The 14,231-nt window shown below is 44.4% G+C and overlaps 1 pseudogene; it reads right to left on the reverse strand.

The window, feature by feature from the left end:
* Positions 1-6,006: 6,006 nt before the first annotated feature.
* Positions 6,007-6,126, reverse strand: LOC134937480 (5S ribosomal RNA; annotated as a pseudogene).
* Between the last annotated feature and the right edge of the window lie 8,105 nt (positions 6,127-14,231).

Genomic DNA, 14,231 nt, shown 5'->3' on the forward strand with positions numbered 1-14,231 from the left:
CTAAATATGCCAGATTCTTATGGTCAGTGAGAATTGAGACCACAAACTTAGCCCCCTCAAGCCAGTGTCTCGACTCCTCGAGTGCATCCTTAATAGCCAACAATTCCCGGTTACCCACGTCATAATTCATCTCGGCAGGCGAAAATTTACGGGAAAAGTAAGCACAGGGATGAAGGCGATTATCAGACACTCCCATCTGAGAAAGCACTGCCCCAATACCCATCTCAGAGGCATCCACCTCCACCACAAAAGGACGCTCTGGATCTGGGTGTCGCAGCACCTTGGCCGAAACAAATGCCCTTTTGAGACGGGCAAAAGCCTCTTTAGCCTCACAAGACCAGTGAGCAACATCCGCCCCTTTCTTAGTGAGTGCCACCAAGGGCGCCACTATAGACGAAAATCCAGCGATAAATCGTCTATAAAAATTCGCAAAGCCCAGGAAACGCTGAAGCGCCTTCAAACTAGTGGGCTGCACCCAATCCAGGACTGCCTGTACCTTGGAACCCTCCATTTGGAAACCTTCTGGGGAGATAATATATCCTAGAAATGCGATTTGCTGAACTTCAAATTCGCACTTCTCCAGCTTCGCCCCAAGCCGGTGGTCTCTGAGTTTCTGGAGGACTAAGCGTACATGCTTCCGATGTTCCTCCAGGGAATGGGAGAAGATTAGGATGTCATCTAAGTATACAACTAAGAATCTATCCAAATATTCCCTGAGCACATCATTCATGAAATCCTGGAAGACTGCCGGGGCATTACAGAGCCCAAAAGGCATCACCAAATATTCATAATGCCCTGAGTGGGTATTAAAGGCAGTCTTCCATTCATCCCCCTCTCTTATTCGGATTAGATTGTACGCACCGCGTAGGTCAATCTTAGAAAAAATGGTGGCAGTACGAAGCTGGTCAAACAAGACCGAAATGAGAGGCAGTGGGTATGAGTTTTTAATCGTGATACGGTTCAATTCCCTGAAGTCGATGCAGGGTCGCAACGAACCGTCCTTTTTACCCACGAAGAAGAACCCCGACCCAACTGGAGACTGTGAAGGTCTGATAAATCCCTTAGCCAAGTTCTCCTGAATGTACTCTGCCATAGCCTGAGTCTCAGGACGTGACAGGGAGTACAACCTGCTCTTGGGAAGCTTAGCATTTGGCAACAAATCAATGGCACAGTCATAGGGGCGATGGGGAGGTAGTACCTCTGCAACTTTTTTGGAGAACACGTCCGCAAAATCTGCATAACACCCTGGCAATCCTGGCAAACTTAGCTGCGAGAGCCTGACTGGAAGGCTCAAGCAACTCCTGAAACAATCAGTACCCCAACTAAGAATCTCCCCAGAGACCCAGTCAAATTGAGGATTGTGGGCCCTTAACCAGGGTAACCCCAACACCAATGGGGCAAAAGTACAGACAGTCACATAAAAGGACAATTTTTCAGAGTGTGTGGCTCCAATAAACAAAGAAATCTGGCTAGTGCAAGAGGTAATTTTACCTTGGGATAATGGTTCCCCGTTTAACCCACAAATCTCAATTTCCGATGCCAAGGGTACTAAGGGAACAGAGTGTTTCAGGGCGAATTGGCGGTCCATAAAAACCCCGTCGGCCCCACTGTCCACAAAGGCCTCAGTCTTGACAGTTTGACCGAGGATCTTCAAGGTCACCGGAATGATAAAAGTCTTCTTGGGAAATTCTGACTTCTGGCCTGACAGGATATTTCCCATCACCCTCAGGCCCTGAAGTTTTCCGGCTTTTCTGGGCATGATACTACCACATGACCTTTATTCCCACAGTACCAACACAACCCCTGCTGTCTCCTCCGCGTCTTCTCACGCGAGGAGAGGCGGGTAGCCCCAATCTGCATAGGCTCCTCGGAAAATTCCTCAGAGTCTGAGGTTCCCTTGGGAAGGAAGGAAATCTCAGTCTCCCTTTCAAGCCTACGCACTCTCAGCCGTCTATCCACCCGGATGGATAACTGCATGAGCTGATCCAAGCTATCAGGCAAGGGATATTGTACCAGTTGGTCCTTTATCTGGTTAGAAAGACCTCTTCGGTACTGGTGTCTCAGGGCTGGGTCATTCCACTGGGTATCATGGGCCAACCTCCGAAACTCCGTACAGTAAACCTCAACTGGCCTTCGCCCTTGCTTAAGGATCGAAATCTGAGCCTCGGCAGAGGCCGTCTTGTCAGGGTCATCATACAACATGCCCAGTGCCGTAAAAAAAGCATCAACACTTTTAAGCGACGGACAGTCAGGCTGCAACCCATATGCCCAGACCTGTGGGTCTCCTTGTAGCAAGGAAATCACTATGCCCACCCGCTGAATCTCCGACCCAGAAGACTGAGGCCTAAGCCGGAAGTATAGCTTGCAGCTCTCCTTGAAACAAAAGAACTGCGAGCGATCTCCAGAAAATCGATCCGGGAGATTTACTTTCGGCTCCTTAACCCCTGCAGGTGCTGCTGCTGCGGGAGCTCCGCCAGCAGCCTGGGAGGTGTGCATTTTAATGGACAAATCATTAAATTGTCGAGTCGACCACCTGTTGCAACGTATTTTGAGGGGTATGCTCCATATTCCCACAAAATTTCAACAGGAGTATTAGGCTGCTGAATATGTTATGCACACCAGTGCCTGCAGGAAAGTACTGGTGTCAGAACTGTTATGCACTCCAGTGCCTGCAGGAATGTACTGGTGTTTGAACTGTTATGCAAAACAAATGGACTCACAGACAGACTGGGGAATATGACATAACGTACACAGAAGGTGATAGGGTAACAAAATACACACAAGGTGAACAGAGAAGCCCAGAGGCTAAGGAACTGGGTATCTCCCTTGTATTAGAACTGCTCAGATGGGAAAAGCAAGATGTTGTGTTTTAATACGTAGAGCACCCGAAATGCTGTTGCTAAGGGCAACAGCAAAACCCTAAAGGGTTACCAACGGGTGTGGCAGTAAACTCCTTGGTCAGAGATGGAATGATAGACACAAGGAGAGTCTCCACAATCCTAATTCTCACTTGCAGTGCACAGGTTCAGCTTACTGCCACTAAACTGACCCCTGACACCTAGCACAGTGAGACAGGATTAGACAGGCAAGTCTTAGAATACAGCCGCAAACTTGCTAAGTTCACAGAGTAGTAACAGAACCCCAGCAAGCTAAACGACTGACTCCAGTCTTACTGCTAGGTCTGGATTGGCAGAGTGTAATACCAAATCCCCAGGCCTATTTGCAGTAAGCAACAAACAAATACAAAGCTACACAGCACTGGTTAACTTTCAGGAACTGACTAACCAACAAAGATTCAGCAGCATCTGCTTACCCTGAGAAGAGGCCTTATAAAGCAGGTGCTGTCCACGCCCCACTCAGACCTCACAGACTGTGAGCACAAAAACCAGCACCGGATCCCCTGCCGTGCACAGAGCCTATAACCACTGCACAGCAAAAGACCCGAACCGGAGTATCAGCTGCGCTCAGGTTACTCCGCTAGCACTTGTCTCCCGGTTGCCATGACGACGTGGCAGCACAGGGCAGGAGACCCTAACAATAACTGAATGTACCAAAAACCTGGGCGCTGATTTAGAACGGCAGCATAAACACAATATATACAAAGTCACCACAACCTTGTAAAAACAAATGGTAAAACAATAAAAAGGTCCTTGTGCCAAACTTGTTCCAGATGTATGGTCCTTCAACCAACAGTCATTTGGATTCTCCTTATTCAGTATGTCTCACAAGTGTGGAGGTATGAAAAATGAAGAAAAGAGGGGAATAAATAACAACTCTATTTTAATGTGAAGATCAGGGAAGGTTGGTATTATCAAACCCTTATCCTCTCCCCAAAAGAGTGGGGTGCAGAAATCCTCTACAGTATGGGGTACCACCGTGATAACAGAATAGTGCTCACTTTGTTATTACTTTCAACAGATATGCAGAATACTCATAAAGGTATCTTTAACTCTTATGAACACAAAACCATAGGTGGATTCATAACAGATGCTCACACTGCTTACGTGTTGATCTTGTTATTCAAGGCTCATAAAGGTTTTTTTCATTCCATTGCACATAAAAAAACAGTATCAAAACTTCCCATGGCGTAGTATATTTAAAACAGTATTTAATCACAATACATGATATACATATAAAAAAGGACTCTCCCAGTCTCCATACCAGAAATATATGAAGCACAGACACGTCAAACAAAACCATGTGATGGAACCCAGGTATTAGTTCTGTATACCGTACTGATGCTCAAAAGATCGGCGTGGATGGGAAGCCCCTGGACAATCACTCCTCCGTCATGTTTCGACACCAAGGGGTGTATTTTTCAAGGTGGGCTAAGCACCACTTATGGATCTTTTAAAATGTATCAGTGCGTAATAAATACACTTGTGCATCTGCTGGGTGATCTGGAAAACATGAACTGTGTGGGGTCCTAAAGATTGCATTTGAGAACCACTGATCTAGAGTGCCTCATCTTGAAATTGTACAATTAATTAACTTATGTCAAAGTCGAAAAATATTGCAGTACACACATCACGTACAAACTACACACAGATGGCCTCCGTGCGCGTACTTGCTCTCCTGTGTGTGTGCATATTCGCAATTTGCGTATGGTCGCTCCCGCGGTCCTGCGCATTAGCGCGTGGTATGAGTATTTACGGTAGAGTTTGTGAACGCATGGAAGGCTATCAAAATACATTACATATTTAATCCAAATAGTGCACAATGTACACATAGCCTCCCTGCACCAAATCAGAAAGTAACAACAGTTTGAATGGTTTCAGAATAAAGGGATTCACCTTTACAGAATAGGAGGGGACAGAACAAGGTTACAAGGTGGTGTTTGGTATCCAGCTGAAGGGTTTTTTAAGGGAAACATTCCGGTGTTGGTTTGAGGAAGATCGCATGTTCCTGCGGATAGTTATGTACAGGAGCAGAATATAGATATAAACTGTATTTACTGTACATTATGTATGCGGCGGTAATCCAGAGGAGACCACCCACAAGAGCAGTGAAAATAGACATCGCCCACCTATTCAAACAGACCTATGACCTCTCCTGTACTGTAAATGACCATCCCTGTGTCCAATGGACAAAGAGATTACAGTATCCATTGTGTTATGTTTTGGATGAAGTGAATAAAGAGAGCCTGCAGCAGGCCTGGTCAGACAAAAGGCTCATAACGTTATCTATCAGATGACCGAGGACCGGACCGGGTTGCGCAAGCGAATCCACTCACGTATGTAACATTGACTGTAGCCATTTACTCTGTTATATTGTATTGTATTGTTTGTATTGTAACCCCCATTCAGCAATAATACGCTGTGGTGTCGGAACCCAGTGGTTTAACTACAGACTGGTGTCGTGTATTTCTTACCCTGCTAAGGTTTAAAGTGTAATAGCATCACACTGCATTGCTGCACAAGGTTTAAAATGTAATAGCATCACACTGCATTGCTGCATAAGGTTTAAAGTGTAATAATTGGGTATATACGCGCTGTGTGTACTTTGTACCGTCAGCGCGGCGTTTGTACGCAAAGTCCATACACGATACGGGACTCTGTACGCTAACAGCGTAAAAAGTATGTAAAGTGTGTTTAAGGTATAGCTTTCATTCCTGTATATAAGTAGACTCTTGTGTGGGAGCACACAATTCAGAGGATTGAGTGTGTGTTACTCAATACTGATAAAACATAATTTTATTAATTCATTATTAAAAAGATGATTATAGGAGTAAGTTATAAATAAGTAGTGTAGCTACGCGAAAATATAGCACTATATTCTATATAATTAGAGTGGTTTTCAATACCACAATGAGAACCGGAAATCAATGTCTTTGGCCTCGTGGTTTTACTGAGATCACAGTAGCACTTCTGTAAAGTATATGACCGTCATTTATTCTACAGCAATCCTATTCAGGATTAGTTAGTCGTAGAGAATTAAATCATGAGTCATACAGAACCGAGTGCTAATTGGTATTATTAGGGATCACTCTAGATCGGGCAGAAGAATTTTTTGCAGTACCAGGGTGTTCCAGGGTGGTCTCCCATCCGAGTACTGACCCAGCCCTCCACTGCTTGGCTTCCAAGATCAGACGAGATCGGGCATCTCCAGCGGGGTATGTCCGCAATTTTAATCTGCTCGTTCAGTCAATCCCAATACCCGTATTGCCACAGTAATGATCTGAGTCAATCGTGTGTAAGATATCTGGACCTCATGTCCATAGAGATGAAATTCTGGCAATATTGATCATATACAGTAATTAAGTACCAGGGCATCCACTATGCAAGTGGACAAAATTATGGTGAGAACAGTTAGCATATACAGGGATTTCTATGCAATGGTATCCGCTTTCATAGCCGGAAAAGGATGGTGATAATAAGGCGACAATTATAGCAATCCTATTGCTGTAATAATTATTGTGCAATCACAAATACATTAGCCTAAGATAATTTATATCACACGCACCAGAACTATTTCTCACTGTCTGTGAGCCTCTGAATCCTGATGTATTAGTAAAAGAAATTGTAATTTATACATCATGTCAGAGAGGCTAGAGTGAGAAAAAGAGAGCAGCTAAAAACAGCTGACGATATTCTTTGATATCCACAGTGGAAGACAATGCACACAGTTAAGTAGCAATTTGCTGCAGAGTTAGAACCAATATATAGCTGGGAAATTCTTTGTACAATTATCGGCCGTACTTAAAATTATATCCTGGTTCGCTCCCAATGCCTATTTGGTACCATTCAGGTTCAAAAACCTCTTGGAGCAAATAAGAGTATCTATAAATGCTCTATAATGCTCATAAAGCTATAAGATTGAAGCTGTCACTGATAGGCATGTAAGAACAGTACATAAAATTTGCTTCCACAATATGCTGCTAATACACATAGGCAGCATCTATGTGTTTAATGAAAAAATAAAAAATAATAATAAATAATAAGTAGCTTGTTAAGACTGAAAATAATGCACAAAAGGAGGGAGAATGTTTATGGTGTATAGGGTATGTGTTAATACGATACCAGTCCCACAAGGTGCTGCCTATGGAGGATTGCCGCTGGTGAGTCCTGTTGGCAACGAGGCTCCAGAGGTGTAGTGTAACTGAAGCCGCGTGCTGACTTCAGTGCGGGAGGTGTGGAGAAATCGTCGGCTATTTGGTAGTGCTGCTAGCTTCCACATGTAGCTGCTACTCTCCGGAGTGATGCAGCGTGTGATCGCGGTGTGTCTCCCTGCTCCCGGCGGCTTGCCGCCGTTGCCCGGGTAACTGTCCTTGAGTTCCGGTTTGTTGCGATCACGTGTGCGCACCACGTGACCGCAGGAGTTGACGTACGTTTCGCAGTGTAGCTTGATCACAGAACGTAGTGTGATCAGTAAGAGCTTCTTATTTAAGGACGGTGCTAGACGTTGATTGGGTATTAAGTTATGATGGACACTTTACTTAGCCTATCCTCTGGTCTATATAGGACATCGGTCAGAGTAGGGGAAAAGCAAGATGATCTGCACACCAATATATGTCCCAATTGATTGACATATTTTGGTAAATGTAATTGATAATAATATATGCCGATTTGATAAAAGATTTAAGATTTAACATTATTATAATTTTAATTATTATGATTAATACAGATACATATAGAAGATAGAGGGATAAAGTATCATGTATTATAATCTAATTTGTTAAAGTTTTTTAAGGTTAATTAGCTTAGGGTGATATGAGGATATCAGTGTGTATGTGTCATTATGCTTATATATAAAATGCTAATAAGCAAGAGAGTCATAAGTAATAAATTAAAATAAATATATATATATATATATATATATATAATTATAAATATATGTAGATGATGAAATAAATATATAAATAAATATTTGAATATGATGGAATGAGCAATGGTAGGGTACTATAAGGGGCATATGGGAATGTGATAAGGAATGGGAAGAAGGGGGTATAAAGTACCCGTATTGAATGGAGAATTGATCATAGGAATGGGGGGGTGGGGGGGGATTCCTCACCACCACTGACTCGCAACACGTACAAGAGACAACTCCAACAGGATCGATGGTAACAGCAACTGGGGATAATGGAGATTCCAAATTGAAGATCATCAATCTCTCAGAACATGAACTCCCAACAATACAGGAATCCATACTTAATAAAGGTTTGACCTTTTCCCCTACAGAACACTTTGATAGATTTAAGTGGGAAAAGGATCTTAAACTTTTTGGAAGAAAGTTGTTACTCACAAAAATTTATACCGAGAAAGAAACTACTCCATCGATAGCCGAGACCAATATAGAAGAGGATATACCAACCCAACCTCTCACTTCGCATACATTCTTGGACTCAGAATCCTCGAGTTTATCTCAGATTGAACAATGCTCTAAACGCACTACAATAATTAGAACAGGAACAAAATCCTAGGCTTGGAGCTGAATCCTCCACCAGACCCATCTGCAAAAAGAAGTCTACGTACTTTCCTCAAGAACATCTATGCCCGGAGCTACAGGTCTTCATGAAATTGGTTGCCAAAGAATTCGATCTAATTCATCTCAATAAAAAAAGATACCGGGGTCAGTCCAATTTAACCTCGCAAGAAAGGATGGCTATAAGAGAAATTCAGACATGGCAAGATGTGATCATAAAGCCCTCTGATAAAGGGGGAAATATTGTCATCTGGCCCAAAATAGATTACATCAAGGAAGCACAGCGACAGCTTACTACCACTGATTGCTATAAAAGAATTTTACTCAATCCATTTCAGAATTACAAAACTATCTACGAAAGAATTATCAACAAAGCGCAAGCACAGGGTACAATCACCAAGCAGGAATGACTACTTACAGACACAGAATCCCAGAATTCCGACATTCTACATGTTACCAAAGATACACAAAGACATAAAGACCCCCCCTAGTAGACCAATAGTGTCCGGCATAGGGGGATTAACGGAGAAGGCAAGTATTTTTCTCGACTTACACCTGAGACATTTTGTTTTGGACCTTCCCTCGTATGTCCAGGACACAACAGACATACTCAAGAAAATACACGATCTAAGGTTAGAAGACAACCAATACCTAGTAACCTTAGATGTCGAGGCACTGTATACCTTTATTAGCCACAAGGATGGGTTGATGGCAGTAGAATATTTTCTACACAACGAAGGTAAAGAGGACTTTAATGATTTCCTCATTAAACTACTCCTCATTAAACTACTCCATTTTGTTCTGCATTACAACTTTTTTACATTCAACAATCAATTTTACCTCCAAACAAGAGGCACAGCTATGGGGGCTGCTTGTGCACCCACATATGCAAAATATTCCTTGGATGGTGGGAAAAAGAATTTGTTTTCAAAGATCATAATGACAATTTTACAACTCATGTCATTATGTGGAATAGGTACATAGACGACATCCTTATGATCTGGGAAGGGGATTTGCAATTACTGCATCAATTCATCAAACATCTGAATAAGAATGACCTTCACCCACACTATAAGTCAAATGGAAGTACCATTCCTGGACTTAATGATCTATAAAAATCCAGAGGGAATGATCGCCACGAATCTATACCGCAAAAGCACTGCGACCAATACACTGTTACATCAAACAAGTTCTCGTTTTCCCCCGACGATAGAAAATATACTGAAAGGGGAATTTTTTCGCTTTCGTAGAAACTGCTCAGACAATAAAAACTTCTTAATACAAAGCGCAGATCTGGCACAGAGACTTTGCAATAGAGGATACAGCAAAACCTCTGTAAAAAAAGCATCAAAATTTGTTAAAACCATCAAGAGAGAAGACATTATCTTCAAGGAACAAAAAGAAGAAAAAAAGTCTGAAAATACCATTCGCTTCGTTGGAAACTTCTGCCAAGAATGGAGAAAGGTCAACGAAGCAATACAGAAGCACTGGCATGTTTTACATATAGACCCTACTTTATCTAAGAAACTTGGTCCCAAAGTTTCCATGAGTTGGTGCAGATCAAAAAACTTAAAAGACCAACTAGTACGAAGTCATTTTCAGAAATTCCCGGACAAGAAACCAATAATCATGGGCACATACCCTTGCGGGAAATGTAAAGCCTGTAAATACATTGTCCCCACAAAAGAAGTAGAGGACAAATAATAAGAATTTACTTACCGATAATTCTATTTCTCATAGTCCGTAGTGGATGCTGGGAACTCCGTAAGGACCATGGGGAATAGCGGCTCCGCAGGAGACTGGGCACATCTAAAGAAAGCTTTAGGACTAGCTGGTGTGCACTGGCTCCTCCCCCTATGACCCTCCTCCAAGCCTCAGTTAGGATACTGTGCCCGGACGAGCGTACATAATAAGGAAGGATATTGAATCCCGGGTAAGACTCATACCAGCCACACCAATCACACCGTACAACTTGTGATCTGAACCCAGTTAACAGTATGATAACAACGAAGGAGCCTCTGAAAAGATGGCTCACAACAACAATAACCCGATTTAGTTAACAATAACTATGTACAAGTATTGCAGACAATCCGCACTTGGGATGGGCGCCCAGCATCCACTACGGACTATGAGAAATAGAATTATCGGTAAGTAAATTCTTATTTTCTCTGACGTCCTAGTGGATGCTGGGAACTCCGTAAGGACCATGGGGATTATACCAAAGCTCCCAAACGGGCGGGAGAGTGCGGATGACTCTGCAGCACCGAATGAGAGAACTCCAGGTCCTCCTCAGCCAGGGTATCAAATTTGTAGAATTTAGCAAACGTGTTTGCCCCTGACCAAGTAGCTGCTCGGCAAAGTTGTAAAGCCGAGACCCCTCAGGCAGCCGCCCAAGATGAGCCCACTTTCCTTGTGGAATGGGCTTTTACAGATTTTGGCTGTGGCAGGCCTGCCACAGAATGTGCAAGCTGAATTGTACTACAAATCCAACGAGCAATAGTCTGCTTAGAAGCAGGAGCACCCAGCTTGTTGGGTGCATACAGGATAAACAGCGAGTCAGACTTTCTGACTCCAGCCGTCCTGGAAACATATATTTTCAGGGCCCTGACAACGTCAAGTAACTTGGAGTCCTCCAAGTCCCTAGTAGCCGCAGGCACCACAATAGGTTGGTTCATGTGAAAAGCAGAAACCACCTTAGGGAGAAATTGAGGACGAGTCCTCAATTCTGCCCTGTCAGAATGAAAAATTAAGTAAGGGCTTTTATATGATAAAGCCGCCAATTCTGACACACGCCTGGCTGAAGCCAGGGCTAACAGCATCGTCACCTTCCATGTGAGATATTTTAAGTCCACAGTGGTGAGTGGTTCAAACCAATGTGACTTAAGGAACCTCAAAACAACATTGAGATCCCAAGGTGCCACTGGAGGCACAAAAGGAGGTTGTATATGCAGTACCCCTTTTACAAATGTCTGAACTTCAGGTACTGAAGCCAGTTCTTTCTGGAAGAAAATCGACAGGGCCGAAATTTGAACCTTAATGGACCCTAATTTTAGGCCCATAGACAGTCCTGTCTGCAGGAAATGGAGGAAACGACCTAGTTGAAATTCCTCTGTAGGGGCCTTCTTGGCCTCACACCACGCAACATATTTTCGCCAAATGCGGTGATAATGTTTTGCGGTTACATCCTTCCTGGCTTTGACCAGGGTAGGGATGACTTCATCTGGAATGTCTTTTTCCTTCAGGATCCGGCGTTCAACCGCCATGCCGTCAAACGCAGCCGCGGTAAGTCTTGGAACAGACAAGGCCCCTGCTGGAGCAGGTCCTTTCTTAAAGGTAGAGGCCACGGGTCTTCCGTGAGCATCTCTTGAAGTTCCGGGTACCAAGTCCTTCTTGGCCAATCCGGAACCACGAGTATCGTTCTTACTCCTCTCCTTCTTATGATTCTCAGTACTTTTGGTATGAGAGGCAGAGGAGGGAACACATACACTGACTGGTACACCCACGGTGTCACCAGAGCGTCCACCGCTATTGCCTGAGGGTCCCTTGACCTTGCGCAATATCTGTCCAGTTTCTTGTTAAGACGGGACGCCATCATGTCCACCTTTGGTTTTTCCCAACGGTTTACAATCAGTTGGAAGACTTCTGGGTGAAGTCCCCACTCCCCCGGGTGGAGGTCGTGTCTGCTGAGGAAGTCTACTTCCCAGTTGTCCACTCCCGGAATGAACACTGCTAACAGTGCTATCACATGATTTTCCGCCCAGCGGAGAATCCTTGCAGCTTCTGCCATTGCCCTCCTGCTTCTTGTGCCGCCCTGTCTGTTTACGTGGGCGACAGCCGTGATGTTGTCCGACTGGATCAATACCGGTTGACCCTGAAGCAGAGGCTTTGCTTGACTTAGGGCATTGTAAATGGCCCTTAGTTCCAGGATATTATGTGAAGTGATGTCTCCAGGCTTGACCATAAGCCCTGGATATTTCTTCCCTGTGTGACTGCTCCCCAGCCTTGCAGGCTGGCATCCGTGGTCACCAGGACCCAGTCCTGAATGCCGAATCTGCGGCCCTCTAGAAGATGAGCACTCTGCAACCACCACAGGAGGGACACCCTTGTCCTTGGTGACAGGGTTATCCGCTGATGCATCTGAAGATGCGACCCGGACCATTTGTCCAGTAGGTTCCACTGGAAAGTTCTTGTGTGGAATCTGCCGAATGGGATTGCTTCGTAGGAAGCCACCATTTTTACCCAGAACCCTTGTACATTGATGCACTGAGACTTGGTTCGGTTTTCGGAGGTTCCTGACTAGCTCGGATAACTCCCTGGCTTTCTCCTCCGGGAGAAACACCGTCTTTCTGGACTGTGTCCAGGATCATCCCTAGGAACAGAAGACAAGTCTTCGGAACCAGCTGCGATTTTGGCATATTGAGAATCCACTCGTGCTGCCGCAACACTACCTGAGATAGTGCTACACCGACCTCCAACTGTTCTCTGGATCTTACCCTTATCAGGGAATCGTCCAAGTAAGGGATAACTAAAATTCCCTTCCTTTGAAGGAATATCATCATTTCGGTCATTACTTCAGTAAAGACCTGGGGTGCCGTGGACCATCCCTACGGCAGCGTCTGAACTGATAGTGACAGTTCTGTACCATAACCTGAGATACCCTTGGTGAGAAGGGCAAATTTTGACATGAAGGTAAGCCTCCTTGATGTCCCGAGACATCATGTAGTCCCCTTCTTCCAGGTTTGCAATCACTGCTCTGAGTGACTCAATTTTGAATTTGAACCTCTGTATGTAAGTGTTCAAAGATTTTAGATTTTAAAATCGGTCTCACCGAGCCGTCTGGCTTCGGTACCACAATAGTGTGGAATAATACCCCGTTCCCTGTTGCAGGAGGGGTACCTTAATTATCACCTGCTGGGAATACAGCTTGTGAATGGCTTCCAAAACTGCCTCCCTGTCAGCGGGAGACGTCGGTAAAACAGACTTTTGGAAACGGCGAGGGGAATACGTCTCGAATTCCAATTTGTACCCCTGAAATATTACCTGAAGTATCCAGGGGTCTACTTGCGAGTGAGCCCACTGCGCACTGAAATTCACTGAGAACGGGCCCCCACCGTGCCTGAACTTGTAAAGCCCTAGCGTCATACTGAGGGCTTGGCAGAGGCGGAAAAGGGTTTCTGTTCCTGGGAACTGGCTGATCTCTGCAGCCATTTTCCTCTCCCTCTGTCACGAGCAGAAAAGAGGAACCCTTTTGTCCGCTTGCCAACCAGGACTGCGCCTGATAATACGGCGTCTTATTTTGAGAGGCGACCTAGGGTACATCCCCTTTTTTAAGGCAATACTTCCAAATGCCGTTTGGAATCCCTGACCACTTTACTGGTAGAATACAACGCACTTATACTTGATGCCAGTCGGCAAATATTCCGCTGTGCATCATGCATATATAGAAAAGCATCTTTTAATTGCTCTATAGGCAATAATATACTGTCCTTATCTAGGATATCAATATTTCCAGTCAGGGAATCCGACCACGCCACCCAGCACTGCACATCAAGGCTGAGGCGATTGCTGGTCGCAGTATAACACCAGTATGTGTGTAAATACATTTTAGGATACCCTCCTGCTTTTTATCAGCAGGATCCTTAAGGGCGGCCATCTCAAGAGAGGGTAGAGCCCTTGTTCTTACAATCGTGTGAGCGCCTTATCCCCTGTAGGGGGTGTTTCCCAACGCACCCTAACCTCTGGCGGGAAAAGGTATACTGCCAATAACTTTTTAGAATTATCAATTGTTATCGGAGGAAAACCCACGCATC

The sequence above is a fragment of the Pseudophryne corroboree genome, chromosome 6, assembly GCF_028390025.1.
Source record: "Pseudophryne corroboree isolate aPseCor3 chromosome 6, aPseCor3.hap2, whole genome shotgun sequence".
Taxonomy (NCBI): Eukaryota; Metazoa; Chordata; class Amphibia; order Anura; family Myobatrachidae; genus Pseudophryne; species Pseudophryne corroboree.